Source organism: Rhynchophorus ferrugineus, unplaced genomic scaffold, assembly GCF_030347505.1.
Source record: "Rhynchophorus ferrugineus isolate W39M unplaced genomic scaffold, kcgeb_rfMv2 rfM11, whole genome shotgun sequence".
NCBI lineage: Eukaryota > Metazoa > Arthropoda > Insecta > Coleoptera > Curculionidae > Rhynchophorus > Rhynchophorus ferrugineus.
This window is the reverse complement of record NW_027472590.1, coordinates 13,063,048-13,083,718: the sequence shown is the minus strand read 5'-3', so window position 1 is coordinate 13,083,718 and position 20,671 is coordinate 13,063,048. Positions and strand designations below refer to the sequence as shown.

General features: G+C 27.5%; 1 protein-coding gene across 1 annotated transcript in view; it reads left to right on the top strand.

The window, feature by feature from the left end:
• Window positions 1-8,272: 8,272 nt before the first annotated feature.
• Window positions 8,273-20,671, top strand: part of LOC143204746 (cholecystokinin receptor) — a 271,733-nt gene continuing 259,334 nt past the window's right edge. Inside the window, exon 1 of the mRNA XM_076417523.1 lies at window positions 8,273-8,403. The gene's annotated coding sequence lies outside the window, so the exon portion shown is untranslated. The remainder of the gene's footprint in view (window positions 8,404-20,671) is intronic.

Below are 20,671 nucleotides of genomic sequence, written 5' to 3'. Positions count from 1 at the left end.
TGCGGGCAACTGTTTCTATGGTGTAATGATTAGAATGTTTAACTAACACGCGGAGATCGCGGGTTCGATTCCCAACAGGGCTGCAGCTTTTTTTGTTCTAGTTTGATTGGAACGTTTGTCAAATCACCTATATTATTATCAATCATTGTTTCTTTATTCCTACTTTTCTGTACTTTACTTGGTCTATCCACTAATACTTAATAAAATAACTACGCAATTTATTGAGTAAATATATTACACTAAAAATAGAAAAATTAAATATTTTAATATACAAATTAGATTTGTTTGGTTAGCAGTTTAATTTTGTGCATATATCACAACTTTAAACTTCAATCAATCGGTAATAGCTAAAATAATATTGTAAATAGCTAAATAGTATATAGTAGAATAAATGAGTATATAGTAGAATATAATATACGTGTAGTAGATAGGCTAAATAAAGTTTTTGTTTAGTTATTACAACAATTATTATGTTCATATTTTATTAACTTTGATTATTTTTTACTATTTAGTGAGTTCCTTATTTATTTTTTGCAGTTCGTTCAATTCTTTATACATCTTCGTTGGTAGGAATAATCTGAAAGGCCTCTCTGAAGGGTCCAACAGTTCTCTAAGAACATTGGGCTTAATTTTCTATAGTATCTTTCATCCATTTAGTTATTGTCCTGATTAAATAATTTAACTTCACTCACATTTCCTAAATTTTCCGAAAGGTAGTCAAGGTGAGAATGAAAAAAAAAATATTTAGTAAAGCTTGAAATCTTTTTAGTATTATTTGCTTATATTTTGATTTGTCTTTCTGTCATTGTATCTTTTATAGTTGATCTTTATGATTGCCTAATAAGTGCTCTGTCACCACCTTAAAAGCAATTTACCCCTCTTTTTAGATTGATATATATTTGTTATGCATTTGCAGGTTACCCAAAAGCCGTCTATTATCTGGTAGAACCAGAACATCTTTCTTCATCTTCCCTTTTTGTGCCGTAAATGCATAGAACTTGTTTAAAATACAACAGTCCAATGAGTTTAAACAATGGGTCTAAATTAAGGCATTTACCTCCTTTTGGACTGGGAGCATGACTCATGATTGGCATCCTTCCAGGTTTCCAACACCTCTAATTCCTACCCAATCTTCTTAATTTTTTCCAAACTTTCCACCGTTTGCCTATCGATATAAACAACCCAATATTTACAGATAGCTCCAAATTTACAAATAGTGTTGCTCTCTAATTATTCTTTATTCTCTTCCCTCTCTGGGCTTCAAAGTCGCCTTGCCTCTCATCCCTAGATCACTCTACCACATAGGTCTCATTTCCACCATTAACATATGTATTCACACTGTTACTGATCAAACCTTACTGGCAACAAGCTCAAAAACAAAAAAACAACAATAAAAATGTATTACTTTTAATGAAAATTAAATTTATTGAAAAAAATATGGTTTAGTCTGAACATTAATAGATAAGATTTTAATTTTTCGGTATACATCAATTACGGTATACAATCAATTCAACAAGCTCCTTCGGATTAAGCCAGAGTTCCTTACTAACCTACCAACAACGTCACTCCTTTAAGGTCAATCGACTGAGACTTGGTCATTGGTGATTAACTTTCAATAATCTAATGAATACAAATAATCTACTTTGCTGTGAGTTTTGTTCACGTTCGCTGACTACTAATCTACTCTTACTATAGACAATACGAGCATATACATACACTTTTAAGACACCTATTGATCTACAGTGCTTATTACCAAATTTAGGTTAGAGTTCGCTGTGTTGATTCCAGTACCGAGTCTCACATACTTCATCCTGACTATTTACGCTGCAGTCTCTAGGACATTAAATTGATTGTGGGACTTAGGATGTGAAAGTAGTTTACCCCAAGAATCCCATTTATCGCATCTATTCCATTTATATTTGTTAGGTTTTTATATTGAAACCTAGTGTTGTATTTTCGTTATATTTTATGTCTTCTTATTTTTTTCAGCCATTAAGTTTATTTTATTGTGCTAATTTATTTTATGTTTTATAACTTATACACATTATTACTCTCTAAATAACACAAGTGACAAATATTGACGAGGTGACAAATATTTAATGAATAAATGCATAAATACGTTAAGCTTTCCATTAAACATTCAGTATTAGTACTATATACCAATAAACCAATTCGCCTTCTTGAGCAAGGTGCCAAGTAAAGTATTTCTTGCGATATCTAAACTAGAGGAAGACACACCTGCAAGAACTAAGTTCTAGCTATTGAACTTTGACTTTAAGTCCTAGAACTTTCCGACGTACTGAAGTCCGAGAAAGTCCTCGAATTTTTTTCATGTAAGTTTCGTCTTCAGTTTATTAAATACATAAAAATCATCTGAAAATCCTTTCTTGCTGTCACTCTGTGTTATTGCCTCTAGAGTCACTGTACACGTTAAAAAACAGATTATTTATACGTATAGTCTTTATAAGTTCTATTAAGAGGGACATAGGGACAGCAAGCAAGAAACTATCACTGAGCCTATATTTTCTAGTTTTCCGGGTAAGAGATAATTGACCCCATTTATCTCAAGTGAAAACCTATTGAAAAGCACCCCGGGAAATTGCAGATGTTTACACGGCCCCTCTTGAATTAGAAAAAGCTTCAAACAATATTTTAAACGTCGTTTTTGGGTTCATGTTAACAAGCTTGTTTATAATCTTGTACCTATAAATGCAACAAATTTTGTGGTTTAAAACTTTTAGAATCATTTAATAAGCTGATTTATTTTTCATTAAGATATTTTATAAATATTTGTCTTTAAAGTTATTGACTACAAACTCAAATTAGACAAATTAGACAAATTAGACATATTAGAATTATCTTACTTTAAACACAAATATAGATTGTCTTTTTAATTAAACATTGTTATTTAAAACAAATTAAAATTATCTTATCATGCCTGCTATAGCATTTTGCATTCTAACATATTAATTGTTATATGTAATTTAAATAATGTATTAATAATTGTATAGGACTGACGAATTTGATTAAGTTTGCAGATTAAATATTATAATATTTTTATTTATAGCTATCTACATTTATTTTAGGCCGTTTTGTGGCCAATTATTGTGGATCACTATATAACCAAATAATTAAACAAATATACCATATAATTAATAGGTACAGAGTAGATAGGTCTTCAAATAGGTACTAAGTTCAATAATATTGGCAATATTTTTTGGTCTCTATCCTTTTTGGATTTTAAAGGTATCAGAGTATCAAATATTATGATAATTAAAATTAAAAGTTGAAAATTAATAGATATATACATATATCCTGAAATTTATGGAATTATATAGAACATTACAAGTGTATAGGCTATCAAAAACTACTTACATTATGCCAAAACCATTTTTATTGTGGCACTATAAATGATGTTTATTTGTCTACTTATTTACCGTTACTACATTTTTTGGATACTTTCTAAACTAACAGTTATCTCTTAAATAATTATATTAAGTTGTGTTTGTTAAGTTTAAACATGATAAACATATCTCCCCTGGTATGTTCCTAACAGATTCTGTTAATGGATAAGTAATTTTAAATAAATAGAAATCCAAAAAGTTATCAAAATTATTTATTTAAAAATAACTAGCAAAGCATATAGCATATAATTCATAGGTACAGAGTAGATAGGACTTCAAATAGGTACTAAGTAGAAAAATATTGGCAATATTTTTTGGTCTCTATCCTTTTTGGATTGGAAATATCGAAATCATTTTGAAGGTATCAAAGCATCAAATATTATGATAATTAAAATTAAAAGTTGAAAATTAATAGATATATACATATATCCTGAAATTTATGGAATTATATAGAACATTACAAGGGCATAGACTATCAAAAACTACTTACATTATGTCAAAACTGTTTTTATTGTGGCACTATAAATTATGTTTATTTGTCTACTTATTTATCGTTACTACGTTTTTTTTGGATACTTTCTAAACTAACAGTTATCTCTCAAATAATAATATTAAGTTTTGTTTATATTTAAAAGAACTACTAACCGTTTTTATAACGCTTCATAAATTTAATCTTGTTTAGAAGTAACATTAAGGTATGTGTATACTTTCTTTTTGGTGAATATACCAGCTTTATTTTCGATTTTTTTCCTTTTAAATTTAAATCCAGGTAACAGATGCAAAGGATCGTACACCATTGTTCTCTGAATCCAGAAATTAACACAAAAGTGTTCTCGTCTTACTCACCTTAGAATGGATTTGGTGCGCTCTCTAGGATATTTTTTCGGTACTTCTTTCATCTCAGCGGATTATTACGTTTTATTTTTCATTTGTTGTTACGGGATTTACAAGTTCATAATTCATTCCGACCGAAATTAATTCTACAATTTCATTGTGCTTGGTCTAAATGAAACGTCTGAATATTTGGTCTGAATATTGGCGCCGACAAAAAATATAATGCTAAGTTGAGAGGGTTAATCCTAATGTCTCGAAGTAGTATTTTCTATCGTTAGTTATCGAATTACATAGAACATTACAAGCGTATAGACTATTAAAAACTACTTACATTATGTAAAAACTATTTTTATTGAAGCACTATATATTATGTTTATTTGTCTACTTATTTACCCAATAAAAGAAACTAATAAACGAACCAGAATAACATTACAATAAAAGTTAAAATACATTGTTTTCCCAAAATGGATTTAGGACCACTGAATGGTTTTAATTCTATATATCATTCTATATTGTCTATACATCATATTAAAACTATGAAAGATACTCGAAGAAGTTATTAAGAAGATATATAATGGTTAGTTAAACATATATGTCTACGTTATTTTTTTGTATTAATTATTGTTATCTGTTTTTGATATTAATTTTTTTTGATATTTTTTTTGATATTTGAAGTTATTAGTTAACCAAATTGTTTTTTGCGCTTCTCTATTCAAGGTGGAATTTTGATCAAGAAAAAAAACCTTTCCTTTTCATATTTTTGTATGTCTGTCTGTTTTTTTTAACTGATGAAATATAAGGTAGATACTCCATATAAAATCCAAGTCCGCTAAAAAGTTTGAATGTTGGATTACGAAATTGATGGTTAGGAAACGGTAAATGACGTCATTGTTTTGTAGCGCTTCTGATAGGTGTTTGACTTGAATATGTGAATCCTAGTTGTAATTTAAAAAAAAAACTGTATACTTAATAACCTGTCTATTGTATAATATTATTATAAATCAATAATTTTGTGATTCTTTTTTAGAGCCAACTAGCCTATCGTAAGGGATTATTATAAGATTATAATAAATATAAAAATATAGATATCATAAAAATGGTATAATGGAAAATAAATATTAGAATATTATAAACATATTTGACCATTTTGGTAACGTATTTTTCAGGCATCCTGAATAGGAGCCTCAATACCTTATTAATAAATAAATATTGTGAATATGTATCATGTATTCATCTTGGTTTCTCCATCCTCTGTATATTTAATAATTATTTTGGCCATACGACACGCTGTTAGAAAGATATGTTAGTTTGTTCGTCTCCAATATTTGTGAGGTCTGAAATATTTCTTTAACACACTCGTAGAACAAACCATTAAAATATTACGTCGATATATCTTTTATAAATACTTGACCTTGATTGTTCCATTCACAACAAACATTATTTACATCTCAGTTCCCCTTTTTGCCATTTCTCTTAAGCCTCTGCGGTTTTCACTCTAGCCTGTAATTCTGCTTGTTCAAACTTTGAGAAATTGGGAGTAATTTAAAACATTCCGCTATGGAACGGAAAATTGCCTTTAATCCCTATTGTAAGTTTGCATTAAGATATCAACTCTTTAAAGTCGGCAGGATAATATTAAGATATCATTAATGCAGTTTTGTGGCTGTTATTATAAAAGTATCTATAGAGTCTGTGGATTCATTTCGAGTTATTTTTAGAAAATTCAAGGCACTGTTGCGAAATATATAAATTACTAGTGTTTAATGAATTTTCGTTATTCTGAAGATATTTTAAATCATGTAGGAGAATCAACACTTATCATCAAAGTTCACCATAAAAAACATAATTTATTTTTTTCTTATTTCCATCCATCTTATTTATGGTCATTTAATTTTTTTGCTTAAATTCACTTAATTGGATATTATTTTATCTTAAACATGATAAACATATCTCCCCTGGTATGTTCCTAACAGATTCTGTTAAGGTATAAGTAATTTTAAATAAATAGAAGTCCAATAAGTTATCAAGATTATTTATTTAAAAAAACCAGCAAAGATAACTCTTTGTAAATAAACAAATAATTGTTACTATTCCTGGCAATATTAATATTAACTATTGATGCACAAGTTAACGTATATATTTAATGCAATATTCGGTTAGTGCTTTATTAAGAAATTCATTTATTAAACAAACCTAAAATTAATTAAAAGATAGTTCTACTAAAATTTACAGAAAGATCTTTAAAATTACATTTTATGTCTCTAGAGACATGTCTATTACTATCACTTTTCAATTACTATTACATTACTATATTTAACACACTCACTTTTAGTCTTTGGATTCAAAATTGCCTGCCAGCATTTTGTGGATCAATGTTGCCAGATTTTGATTGTAAAAATTAAGGGTCCGTTATTGATTTACGTACGATAGAAATGACGAATCTACCGTATAAAAGTTGGAGCTCACAGCCCGTCGACTAAAGACTAAAATATTTATTTATATATTTTGTGTCACCGATTTGACGGCTATTCATGGGTACTTGGTTTGGGCTTATTTATTCATCTCATTGGCCGCCTAAAAGTAAAGATAGATCATGCATACTTATATTTGATGCTCTGAAGTTGTTACAATTCTGAAAATAGTATTACTTGTGGTACTTTGTTATACGAGGGTAACTATTTATACTTTGGAAATTGGCAACACTGCGGTCATGTGAGTCCATCTGACGGTTCCATCGTAAAGTTTGAAATTTTTTACGATATGCGTACTCAGAAAATTTTGTCGCAATGACGCCATTTGTTTATTTTGTATTTAGTTGAAAGTTTCGTCTCGGTAAAAAATGGAATTGAATCGTGAACATTTTCGTGCGATGATTTTTTACGATTTTCGAGGTGGATTATCACGACAAGAGTGCATTAATCAACTTAATTTGACTTTTGGCGATGAAACTCCATCAAAAACAACCGTTTATCGCTGGTTTAGTAAATTCTATCGTGTTTGTAGTTCGTTGTCCGATGAGTTTCGTGAAGGTCGTGCAAAATCGGCTGTTGTGCCAGAAAACAAGCAAGATCATCATGTCACCTATTATAAGATTGAGGCATCCTTTAGGATTAGTTCCACTAGCATATATGCGATTTTACATGAACACTTAGCTGTCCGAAAGTTATGTTCGCGTTGGATCCCACACAATTTAACAATCGCTCAAAAAATCTCTTGTTGATTGTTGTAAAGAAATGCTTAATAAATTCAATTACGGTGCTTCGAAAGGCGTTTGTAAAATCGTGACAGGTGGCGAATCATGGATATATTCGTATGAGCCTGAAAGTAAGCAGTAGTCGACTGTATGGGTGTTCCAAGATGAACCAAATCCAACAAAAGTTGTTTGCGCACCTCGTGACCCTCGTAATGTTCAGTGAAGTATTAATTTACACTTATTAATGCTTTGCTCATCGTTATTGTAAGTTAATGGAAATTAAATTTAATTAAACTCAATTTCAGAAAATTAGTGTTAGTTTGCATATATTTTAATATGTTTCAATACCTTTATTTTCTTACCTTTTATTTCATTACATTTATTTCATACCTTTATTTTATAAATTAATCTTATGTATCAAATATATAAATATATATATATATATATATATATATATATATATATATATATATATATATATATATACATATATACATATATATATATATATATATATATATATATATATATGTATATATGTATATATATATATATATATATATATATATATATATATATATATATATATATATATATATATATGTGAGGCCCTTATACCCCACTCCAAGTAGACGGGCGTAGAAAAGGTTCAAGTGAGATGCGTGGACGATCCCTCGGAGTGAAATTCGCTGGAAACGTTCAGTGTGAAATCGCACTTCCTCCGCTCCGAAAGCGGTGGACTATCCCATCATCGAAATCCGTATTTTCGCGACGATATTCAGGAACTTTGGGAAACTTTTCGGCGTCGAGGTTACGTGCGATTTTATCCATTGATAAATTACTAAAACTATTATCCATTTTTTTTTAATTATCGGGTTTTGTTAATGATATAAGTGTTGTTGAAAAGTTCTTGCGGTTATGATGAAGCTGGAATTTTAACAGAGGTTTTTTAGGGATACAACAATAGAGCAAGTATGTCGAATATACTTTTTGTTCATAATTTTTTGTTTTAAATGAATATATCCTAAGAAAACTTAAAATTTTCATAGTATTAGAAGCTATAGTAATACTGCTGAGTATTAAAATTCAAATATGTTAATCAATGTGAGTAATAATATATCAAATTATTTTTATTATTACATATATATATATATATATATATATATATATAAATATATATATAATGCTTAAAGAACTAATATATTTTAATATAGTATTTAAACAATATACACAATAGTATGAACAAGTACTTCATAAATTTGAACAATTAAGTTTGCTTTAGAATCCGTAAAAATATAAATCAATGGCATGTTGAATTAAAAGCTATTCTGAAAAAATGCACCCATATTCATTGTGCCATATAGTATTTTTTAATTATTTAAGGTACATTTATTTCAATTGATTAGTTCGAGTAAAATATTATCACTATATTTTTCGAAAAAAAAAACTATTATCTCTTAAACACAAACTATTTTAGGATAGTGGTCAAAAGTTTTTTAATCAAAACTTTTCTATCCCTTGTTGATATGGGGCAATTCAAGTAATTTAAACCTGCCTTTTTGTCATTCCGGAAAACTACTTGAACTGAATATTTTGACACGAATTTTCCATGTGATTTGAAACATTTCAGAATAAATAAAAAACATATATTTTTTAACTAATTAACTGTTTTTTTAATAGTTTTTATAATAATTCGAAGCTCTTATTATATTTTCAATTAATAATTTTACTACGATAGGAAATTGTACTTTGTAAAACCCAATATTGATCAATACGGAGGAAAAGGTGTTGATTGGTAGCGTTCATATTATCGAGTTTGTCAAGTAGTAATAACTATATAATTTTTTTACTAAAATCATATTTTTACTAAAAAAGGGGCAGTACTATTAATTTAGGCTCAATGTTGCAATTGGTGTAAAATTAAGTGTTTTTTGACTATACTAATCAACTGTTTTATTCCTTAAAGATCTCTAAGCAGCACTAAAGTTCGACCTAAATGCTTTGAATTCATTGTAGAAAAATAGCTGCAGCTCTGGCAGGCAGGACTGCAGAATTAAAGTTCTTGCTGTTCTACAGTTAGACTATAATCCATATTACTTCAAGACTTGATAGTTGATAAATGTATATTGGTTATTATATTTGCCAATACAAACACTACTATTTAGTATACGCTTATTGACAGTTTTCTTAAGTTAGAGAAGACAACTAACTGAACAAATAAAATATCCAAATAAACAAATAAAAATTACTTTAGAATGATATAAAATATATGATCTAAAGTAAAACTTACAGTGGAATTAAGGCTATTCTTAATAGATCCTTGTATATTTTATGTTATACTGTACTCTTAAGTAGTTTAGTGTATATTTGTACATAATTCTACCACATACTCAATAAAACAATTTTTCTACAAATACCACACTGTCCTCTTGAATACAGGATATTTCGTGATATTGATCAAAAGTTTTTTAATCGTAACTTTTCTATACCTAATTCATATGGGGACATTCATGCAATTCGAAATCATATTTTTGCTGCTGTGCTAAACCATTTCGGTCTGTATGTTGGTATACAATTTGTCATACTACTTGAAACTTTTTTGAATAGAAAACGAACAATAAAGAAAATCAAAATCCGTAGAAGTCAGTCAAATCATTTAGATATGTTTTTTTGTTTGTGTCGGAACTCAATATATTTTCACTTAATAAATTGTTCCTTATGTACTTTACAGCTACTTCTTTCAGATAACTTTTAAAACCCACAGTAATAATTAATCTGAAGAAAATTGTGATTATTGGAGATGTAACTGAAACATTTTGCTTAGAATGCTCAATATATTTTCACTTAATAACTTATTCCTAAGTTACCACATTACAATTATTTCTTTCAGATAAATCTGAAAAATCACAGTAATAATTAATCTGAAGGAAAGTGTATTTATTGGAAGCGTAACTGAAACATTTTGCTTAGAAAGCTCAATATATTTTTACTTAATTAGTTATTCCTAAGTTACCACTTCACAATTATTTCTTTCAGATAAATCTGAAAAATCACAGTAATAATTAATCTGAAGGAAAGTGTATTTATTGGAAACGTAACTGAAACATTTTGCTTAGAAAGCTCAATATATTTTCACTTAATAACTTATAAGTTACTACTTTACAGTTATATCTTTCAGATAGCTCTAAAAATCACAGAAATAATTAACTGATAAAAATTGTTTTTATTAGAAGCATAACGGAAACATTTTGCATAATTTGCAAACATAAAAATATATGTCAATTTCTTAGAGACAATATTAAGACTTTGTTAACATTAACAAGATCAGTGTAAACTATTTTATATTATTAGTTAAATAACTGACTAACTATTACTTTTTCGAAAATCTACACTTCTGTTTTGAATATAAAGAATTACAGATTTCTTGTTAATATTTTATCCCGAAAACCTTTGTATCCTTTTGTCATATGGGGAAATATATAGTCTATTAATTTCGTATTTTTAACAATAAATACATTTAATGTCAAATTTCTCATTAAGTTTATCAGAATACAGTATATAGATATACAATATATATGAGATGATGTAAATATTTACGAAATACTTACAAATTATTGAAGCCATAAAACAAACTGACTGAAGAAACTGGAGTATATATATATATATATATATATATATATATATATATATATATATATATATATATATATATATATATATATATAGTTATATATGTTAGTCGTTTTTGACTTCAAATTTAAGTTTCTTATTGAATTAAAATACAAATTTGTTAGTACATCATGACAAACGATTATTGTTATTGATTATTTTTGTTATGTGCTATCTAGAAAAATGGTAAAATTATATCAATCATCAACTCTACAATAGCTAAGAAAGATTAGCTATATTTTAGCAATACAGTTTTTTAAAAAGCGTAAAATTCTAAAATACAAATTCACCTCCTTCAGCACTGATATTTTAAAATGTTTAATATTAAATTCGTTAGGCAATAAATAATTTCTATATTCGTCAGTAGCTTGGTCAGAATAAAATAATATTAAATTAATTCAACTATCTCCCTGTGGAAAACCTCAAAAATATCATATAATGGATAAAACCTAAAAAACCTAGATCGCATAACTCATTCCAGTCTACACTACTTTTTTTTCACGCCTGCCAACTAATCTGAATAAAATATTAAAGGTTATCCGTGTTTGGTAGCATTTTAAGTTTTTTGTAGCTAGTTTTTTCGCACTCATAGAAGATAATCTATTTTACGATTGCTTGTTTTATATTTATTGGTTTATTTTTTTTAAAAGATATTTTCACAGCCAAAAAAGGAAATTTAATCTCAAATAAGTATTCTAGCTGATATTTTCTATATAATTTCAGCTTAATTATTATAAGGCGTTAAAAATAAGAAAATTATATATATATATATATATATATATATATATATATATATGCTTCAAGAAAGAATTATTTTAATATAATATCTAAACAATTTACAGTATTATGAACAAGTACTTCATAAATTTGAACAATTAAGATTGCTTTAGAATCCGTAAAAATATATATCAAAGGCATATTGAATTAAAAGCTATTCTGAATAAATGCTCCCATATTCATTCTGCTAGACATATATATATATATATATATATATATATATATATATATATATATATATATATATATATATATATATATATATATATATATTTATATATATAGCATTAGGAAAAGGAAAGTAATACTTTTCTAATAATTTTTATTTGCAAATATTACATAACACTATCACGTAAATATTATAACACTATTTGTTCTGAAGAATTAGTCGTTTTCTTTAGTAATAAAATATTTTAGTATTTTAGTTTATATTTATTTTATGTGTTATTATCCTTAGAGACAATTTTCCGTATATATACAAATACTATTTATATAATACACAAACTATTTTACATCATTAGTTACATTTTTCTTATCAAATTTATTTGTAGATCATTATTAATACCACTTTTTTGAATAATTAACTTTCTCTTTTGGATATAAAATATTTTAGGATTATTGTTGAAGCTTCTGTCATTAAAAGGTTTTGAACGAAATTTTTTTTACGTATTTTGCAAAATTATTAATATTTCTTTTTATAAAAAAAATTATTTTGATACCAAAGTATTTGTGTTGTATTTGACATAAACAAAATAAATTGAATTTATCTTGAACTATAGGAGATAGATACAGATATATTATGTGTTAATATGAATGACATATATAAAATATTTATTTAATATAATTATAACATCAAAAAATAAATAAGGAACTCATTATACCAACACATCCAAATTTCATCGATGATGGAAAAGGAAATCTACTGTACATGCCTGGAAACTGAGGTATGGTCATCCTACCGACCGGTGAAGGTGTTTGTAGATATTCTGATGATCTTCAAATGTAATATTGTATGGAATATGATACAAAAACATAGATTTTTATTTTACACCAGTTCAGTTTAATTTTTAGACTTCTGTTATGACTTATTGAATTATGCAAGTATAGATTTTTTAAATATTAATATGTTAACATAGAGTAAACTTTCTAAATAAAATTATAATAGAGACTTGAAATTTATATCTACTAATTTCTTCAAAAAATGAAGAGGCATTAACGAATGACATTTATTACAAACATAGATATTTTTAGCGTTTCAATAGATCATTTTGCATCCAAAGTTTTGATTGAATTGAACACAATTACAGTTCTAATGTTTGTGTTAATGTTTTTAATGTAATGCAGATAACTTCATGTTAATAATTTATATCACTAATTAAATAGACCCCTCAAGGCACTTAAATATAAAGTGATCCACAATCAAATATTAATGTGTTTGCAAAAACACCATTAAAAGTTTTTGATGGGGGACTTTAAATACTTAAAATTCTGAAACGATTTTAGACAGGTAAGTTAATTCATTAGAAATGGTGTTCAATAAGCTTATTTTACAATAAAATTTATTCGTAAAAATTATTATGTCATTTAGTGTCAAATTAAAACAACTATTTGATGAAATTCAGTTTATATGAAATAATATTTAGTATCAGATATAAAAGTGATAGAATTCTGCAAGATGTTTGTGTGACATTTAAAAAGCATATCCTATATTTTTTTCGATCTGTAAATCAGTGTTCTTGAAAAGTCATTTAAAATTTCTTCATGAATATTCATACTTTCTAAATATTATTGAAAAATAATTTAATTTTGCTAGTGTCATGCTAAATTATAAGCAAATAAACAATTGACAAATAAATACGGAAATTTGATTATGTTTATCTGAAAGATATAACATATGTATATATATATATATATATATATATATATATATATATATATATATATATATATATATATTTATATATTATACGCCGCGAATCATCTACTCGTCGGTGTTTTTGGTCAAAAGTGAGCTCGCGCGGCACCCACTTTGCACAGAGCTTTCTCATACAAATATTTGTGAATGATGTGATGTACACGTTCAGTTGATATCTTTAGAGTGTCTGCTATGTCATTCAGTTTAAATTTAGGGTCAGCCAAAATTATTTTGTGGATTTTCTTTATGATTTCGTCGGTAACAACCAGTTTTGGGCGTCCACTGCGTTCACCGTCTTCGGTGCTCATTTCACCACGTTTAAACTCACCAATCCTTTATGGTTGATTCTCCTGGGACAGTGTCCAGAAACTCGTCATCAAGCTAAGTTTTGCTTCAACTGTACTTTTTCCCTTCAAAAATCAATAATTTATCAACATGCGAAATTCTTTTTTATGCGTTTTTTTTTTCACAATAACAAAAGTAGCTTCCCTCAAAATGCTTTAATTCACGAACTAATGATCTGAAAGCTGTCAAATTTACACACGCATCTTTTGAGGGATAGTGCTAACTAAAATGATATGGATTTAATTCTAATAGCGCCGTCTATATGTCAGGCCGGGGACATTTCAATTCACCTGTTATATAGAGATTAAAGGTCATGTAATATTATAAGTGTAAATGCAGAATCGCTTAATTACTTAGTTAACATTTATTGAATTTTGTAAAAAAAATGATTGATTGATTCTTTAAAATATCTGAACATTTTTTTATCATCGTTATGTTTACTATTTCGTTTTACTATTATGTGACGGAGATATAGATAACAATCTTAATCATTTATATTTCACCTTTATATTCAAATACACACAGTTTTTACTAAATTATAATATCAATGTTTCATAGAAATTCTGTTCAGGAGTTGCACATTTATAGAAAAATATATTGTGCTTTTTTGTTTAGAAACTTTTAATATTTCGTAACTCTGAAAGTTTTCTCGTTTCAACATCGTCATTTAATTGCTCACCAAAAGACAAAGAGTTGACAATGGCGTATTTTAACGATGGCGATAAAATTGGACCTAAAATGAAAATACCAACTGCAAAAAGTCTTGGGTTAGTCCAGAAGAATCATATACATTGACACTGAATAGGAATATCCATTGCTATAAAATCTTGCTGTGCATATAGTTGGATCTGCAACATCTAGTGTAGTTCCTTTTTTCTCACTACTGTTTAACATTTACTGGTCCTAATTTTCTATCTTTTTATCAAAAGATCTGAATCTGACTAATAATAGTGTATCGTTCTGAAAGGCACTTGATTTATTTAAAATAGGTGTATATGACATGTCAAATGTTAAAAGTCGAGGGTAAACTCATTCCTATCGACCCAGTTATATTTACAAATTCGAAAAATTTTAGCATTGATGAGTTTCTGCAACCTTTTCCAATTCAACGCTTCTCCAATTTACTTTCTCAGTCATGATCTCTCTAAGTTGGAACTGCTTTAATTGGCTATAACAATTGATGCTGCGCTTGGAGTAGAAAATATCAGACCTATGGGCAACATAAATTATAAGAGATGATTAAATAGTTTATCTAATCTATAAATCCATTGCAAGTATCTTAGGATTCTCTCAACTATGTCAGCTGTTGTTTATCTAGGAGCCTATTCGTCTTTACTTTATTCGGAAGTCTTTACGGGGAAGAAGCAATCCATGATTTTATTATGATATAGTTTTCTAAGTGGGAAAATGATTAAGTCTAAATATTCATAAATATCGAACGGAATATGCTTTGATAGGTATTTTTCAAGTTTACAATATTCTTGTACTGTTTCTATAGATATATTTTCTATATATTAATATATCATCTACAAATTTTCTCCAATAAAAGCTTTTTTAAGCGAAAAACATTATTAGATCATAGTTATCTAATTCTAAATTTTGGAGCCCCTTTTTACTCAGTAGTGTTTAATATTTATTGGTCCTAATGCTTAATATTGGTAATTTAAAGACCATAATGTAATCCGTCATTCCTCTTAAACAAAACAATTGTTTTGATATCTCGATTTTATATAAATATCTAATGCTAAAAATATTGCTGTAAAACACAAAACAAGAGGTAAAAGCTTCAAAAACTAATTTAATGGACCACAACACAAAGGGACATTATTATGAAAATAAACCCAATGCAAATTAATTTCGGTTTTTATTACGTTTTTATTTATCTGTTTCCTTTCTCCCATTAACGCTAATGTACACAAAATACGACCGAAGTTCATTTAATTAAAGTTCACTTGAACTTTTTCTAATTTGCATCAAAACAATTTATAGAAATTTAAGTTAAAGTTTCAGGGAGCTTTACCATTAAGACTAAATCGCTTAAACAATCAAAGAGAAATTAAATAATTTAGAATTAAATACATTTTGAGAATTATAATATCATTAGCAACTGTATATTTCATATGCCCCCTTTGGAATACCATAGAATCTTTTGTTAGTTTCAGAAAATAGATTTAAATTTAATACATCTATTTTTTCAGTAGCAAAAAAAGCAAATGAAATAAATATTTTTATATTATATATTATATATTATATATTATATATTATATATTATATATTATATATTATATATTATATATTATATATTATATATTATATATTATATATTATATATTATATATTATATATTATATATTATATATTATATATTATATATTATATATTATATATTATATATTATATATTATATATTATATATTATATATTATATATTATATATTATATATTATATATTATATATTATATATTATATATTATATATTATATATTATATATTATATATTATATATTATATATTACATATTATATATTATATATTATATATAAGTTCGGATAGTGGTAAAGAACTATTTCTATTGTTAGAAGCTTGCATGTATTTTGATCAGGGAATTTTGTTCGTGAAAATGAGTCACCTAGCATGCCTAACTGTCAAATTCGATGATTTTAACACTGCTCTACAAGATAACAGTTTTATATTTAATGTTGTTGGATTGTTTAAGACTAATCATGGTCGCTAATAAGCGATATCTATCATTTCTTTAAGTTTGCTGTTTAATTTGAAGATATTTGCTACCGAAGCCCATCAAACACTTCTTTTAACTTCTTGTGATTCCGCTGTGTCCTATTTCAATTGTCAGTTTTGGTTTCAACGATTTAAACGTAATAATTTTGTTGTCAGCTACAAATAATGACCTGGAGGACGAGAAAAGTTAGAAGACAATGAATTGCAAGACTTATTGTTGTAAGAGTTGTTAAGGACATTATGTTGAGATGCAGAACAAGTGTGAAAATTAATGGACGATTGGACAGAAGCCAAACCGACATCGTTTTTTCTATATGAAATTGTGATTTTACCAGGAAGATGGAGAAAGTTCTAGAATATAATGGAACATATTTTGAAGAATGATTATTGTAGCAATTTTTTCAGCAAATGATTTTTAATATTAAAAAATGGTCAGAATAGGTCAGACAAGCTAATGTATATTAATTTCTTCACTTAAATTGCTTTCATATCTTCTGCTATTTCTTCTCCTCACAGTTTCTTTTTTTTTTATGAAAATACAACCAACAATTACATTTGAATCTGGGAAGAAAACGCGTAATCATCTGAAAGAAGTATGATTTAATTAAAATAGATAAATATAACATGTTATATGTTAAAAGTGGAAGATAAATTCATCACTATCGACATAATTTCTAATTCGAGAAAATATAGCTTTGATGAGTTTCTGCACATTTTTCCAGTTCAAGGTATCTCCTCTCATATTTTCCCTAATTTGCATTGATTTTTGGTCATAACAATTACTGCTCCGCCTAGAGCGAGAACTGCTAGGACCTAGGACTAAGAATTTTAAGATACTCTGATCTATGTTGCGCTATTTAACTCTCTACTGTTCATCTAAGATCTTATTCGTCTTTATTCAAAAGGGAAGATGAGCTCGTGGACTATCGACGGCGCCAGCAGTATAGTATGTGAAAGGGTTTGGAAAACACAAACTATTAACTACTAATTTACATTAAAAAACTATTTAGTTTAACGGAAAGAAGAGACGACTAATATAACGGTGATACAAAGAGTGATGCCGAGGGTTAAAGCAACAGTATAGACATCATACCGATATCTATTCTTAGATGTCTCACACGGACCTCCATTCAAAACACATGGAAAATCCTCAGATCACAGCGCCGTCTATAGCCAGTACAATACTAGTCATATGATGTAATATACATCCATTACTGCAACCATTTATTTTAACTTTATTTCGTGTTTCAAGGCGAAATCTTGTATAATATTTTGTATCTATTTGATTTCGTGGTCATCGTGCAGCTCTTTGTTGGTTACGTAGCGATAAGCATCGGTAATTAATCGTACAACTTTATTATGGGTATCTTAGATTATTAGTTGGTTTGATATGTTAGTGTAACCCCATATTTGCGATAAGGATTTGTAATTAATCGTTGAACATTATTTTGGGTACGTTGGATTGCTAGTTGCTTAGATTTCTTAGTGTAACCCCATATTTGCAACCCATAGGGCCAAATTGGCTTTATGATTTACTTATAAACCATCCTTGATTTTGATTTGAAGTTGAGGGTATCTTCCCTCTAACAAGTATAGTTCCTTGACTTTGAATCTATCTTCTCTGCTCTTTATCTAATATGATGTTTCCAGTGAAGCCTACGATATAATTACGTTTTTGTCATTTCTTTTTTTGATTTCAATCTATTAAGCTGTATTTTCCAGTCTCTAGTCCATCTGTAGATCTAGTTGTACTTTTTCTACAGCGTTAGACATAGATACATCTTTTGCTATAATAACTGTGTCGTCGACAAATGTTCTAAGCTCTTTTTTATTGTTGGAATATCAGTAATATAAAGCAGAATAGGAGTGGCCCCAAGAAATTACTGTATGGAACTCCAGCGGAAATAGGTTTAAGTGTTATGACTGTCCCTCTCACGATAATATCAAGAGCATCAAAAATGTTATTATGTTGTCATACATTATTTTAATGATTGCTATTGTTTTAATGATCATTTGTTGTATTAAAATTAAACCCATATTAAAGATTAAACAAAAATTTAAACAGGAGTTAAATAAAGCAAAGTTTTCCAGTAAGTAATGTAGCTGTAGAAAAGGACAGGCAATTATTTAGATACTTATACATTCAGATAGCTAACAAGCTTAACAATCGAATAAATTCTGGGATAATTATCTGCGTTGACGTTAGAAATTTAATTTTGAATCTTATAAAGGTTCGTTCGACTCTTTGCAAGCAACATTTTATAATTATTTTAATAAATATACACTTTATTTGAATTAGAGTTTATTTATGTTTTTATTTAAAATAGCAGTGACACGGGAAACATCGCAATGTTGCCGCAGCTACTCTGAGTTTTAGTACATTTAGGATCTGACATAAAAATTTTAATTGATAATTAAAATTGAACAAATATTCTATTAAATATCATTTATTTTAACATTATAGTACATCAAATGCATTTATTACCGAAGAACTTAAAACAACAATTAATTTTACAGCCACAATAATTTATAGGTTAGAGTTGTCTTATTATATATAAATTGAGATTTTTTCCACACTAGCATCGGTAGGGTTCTAGGCGCGTTTTTCTATGTAGTGCTAGCCTTGTTTGTATATCTGTGTAATGTATTATACTTTTATTAGAGGGCATATTTATGTTTTACGCTTAGTTCTTGTTTCTTTCGATGCAATGTATCCTTGTAAAGTCATTACGATATTACTATATTTCTCTCTAGTTTGTCCTGTTACTATCTGTATACATATTTCTTGATAAAACTACATCTAATCACTACATTATCCTTAATTCATTTGCCATATCTGCAAAACAGTTAGTGTTATTTCTCTACTCATACATGTTAACCAAATATTCATATATATTCTGAACAATAACACAGGTGCTCAAAAAGCTCTTTAATTAAAATATATTAATAGTACACTGACCTTTAGTAGTTTTCTCTTTCATCACCCTGTCTTGGTAATAATCAGCATTGAATCATAAACCAACATTCATAAAGTTTTATTCAATCACAGTCATTTTCAGAAATACTAGTCAAGTTAATAAAAAAGCTTCTACCACTTCAGCAATCTGATCTACTATGTATCTTTTCTCAGGATTAATTCTAAAAAAGTAAATTACATAAAATGCAATTAAATATTTCATTTGTATTTATCGAGTAATAATTTTAAATAGTTCATTCACTAACATGATGTCCTCGAAACTTATTTTATGTACTTTAAGCGAATCCCTAATTGCAGCCTTAGTTGATGAACTTGTTAGGATTTTCTCCATCAGTGTAATATATATATATATATATATATATATATATATATATATATATATATATATATATATATATATATAAGGTAGATAACATTGTACCTAACAATAACTGATGGTTCCTCCAAGTGCTTTAAAAGCTGATTTTCAAACTACTGCAAAGACAGGTTATGGTTCATGGTAGTCATCCTTGGACTTAGAGAAACATTAATTCTGCACCACGAATAAAACCCGTCCTATTTTCAACATGAAGAACTATATGTCTTCAATGAATAAATGTTATAACTAACAAAACCTAATCGATAGTTATTCCAACGTTTACCTTATTCCATGAACCTTAGTTGTCTTTATACTATATTTACTATCATCTTGCCATGAGCTACCCAATGTAATATTCTGAAATATTGATAGCTCTTTTAAATATGTAAATTGATATAATTGTTCCTTGATTTTCTTATAAGTTTTTAAAAATTGTATTGTTTTAAAAGCAATCTCTGG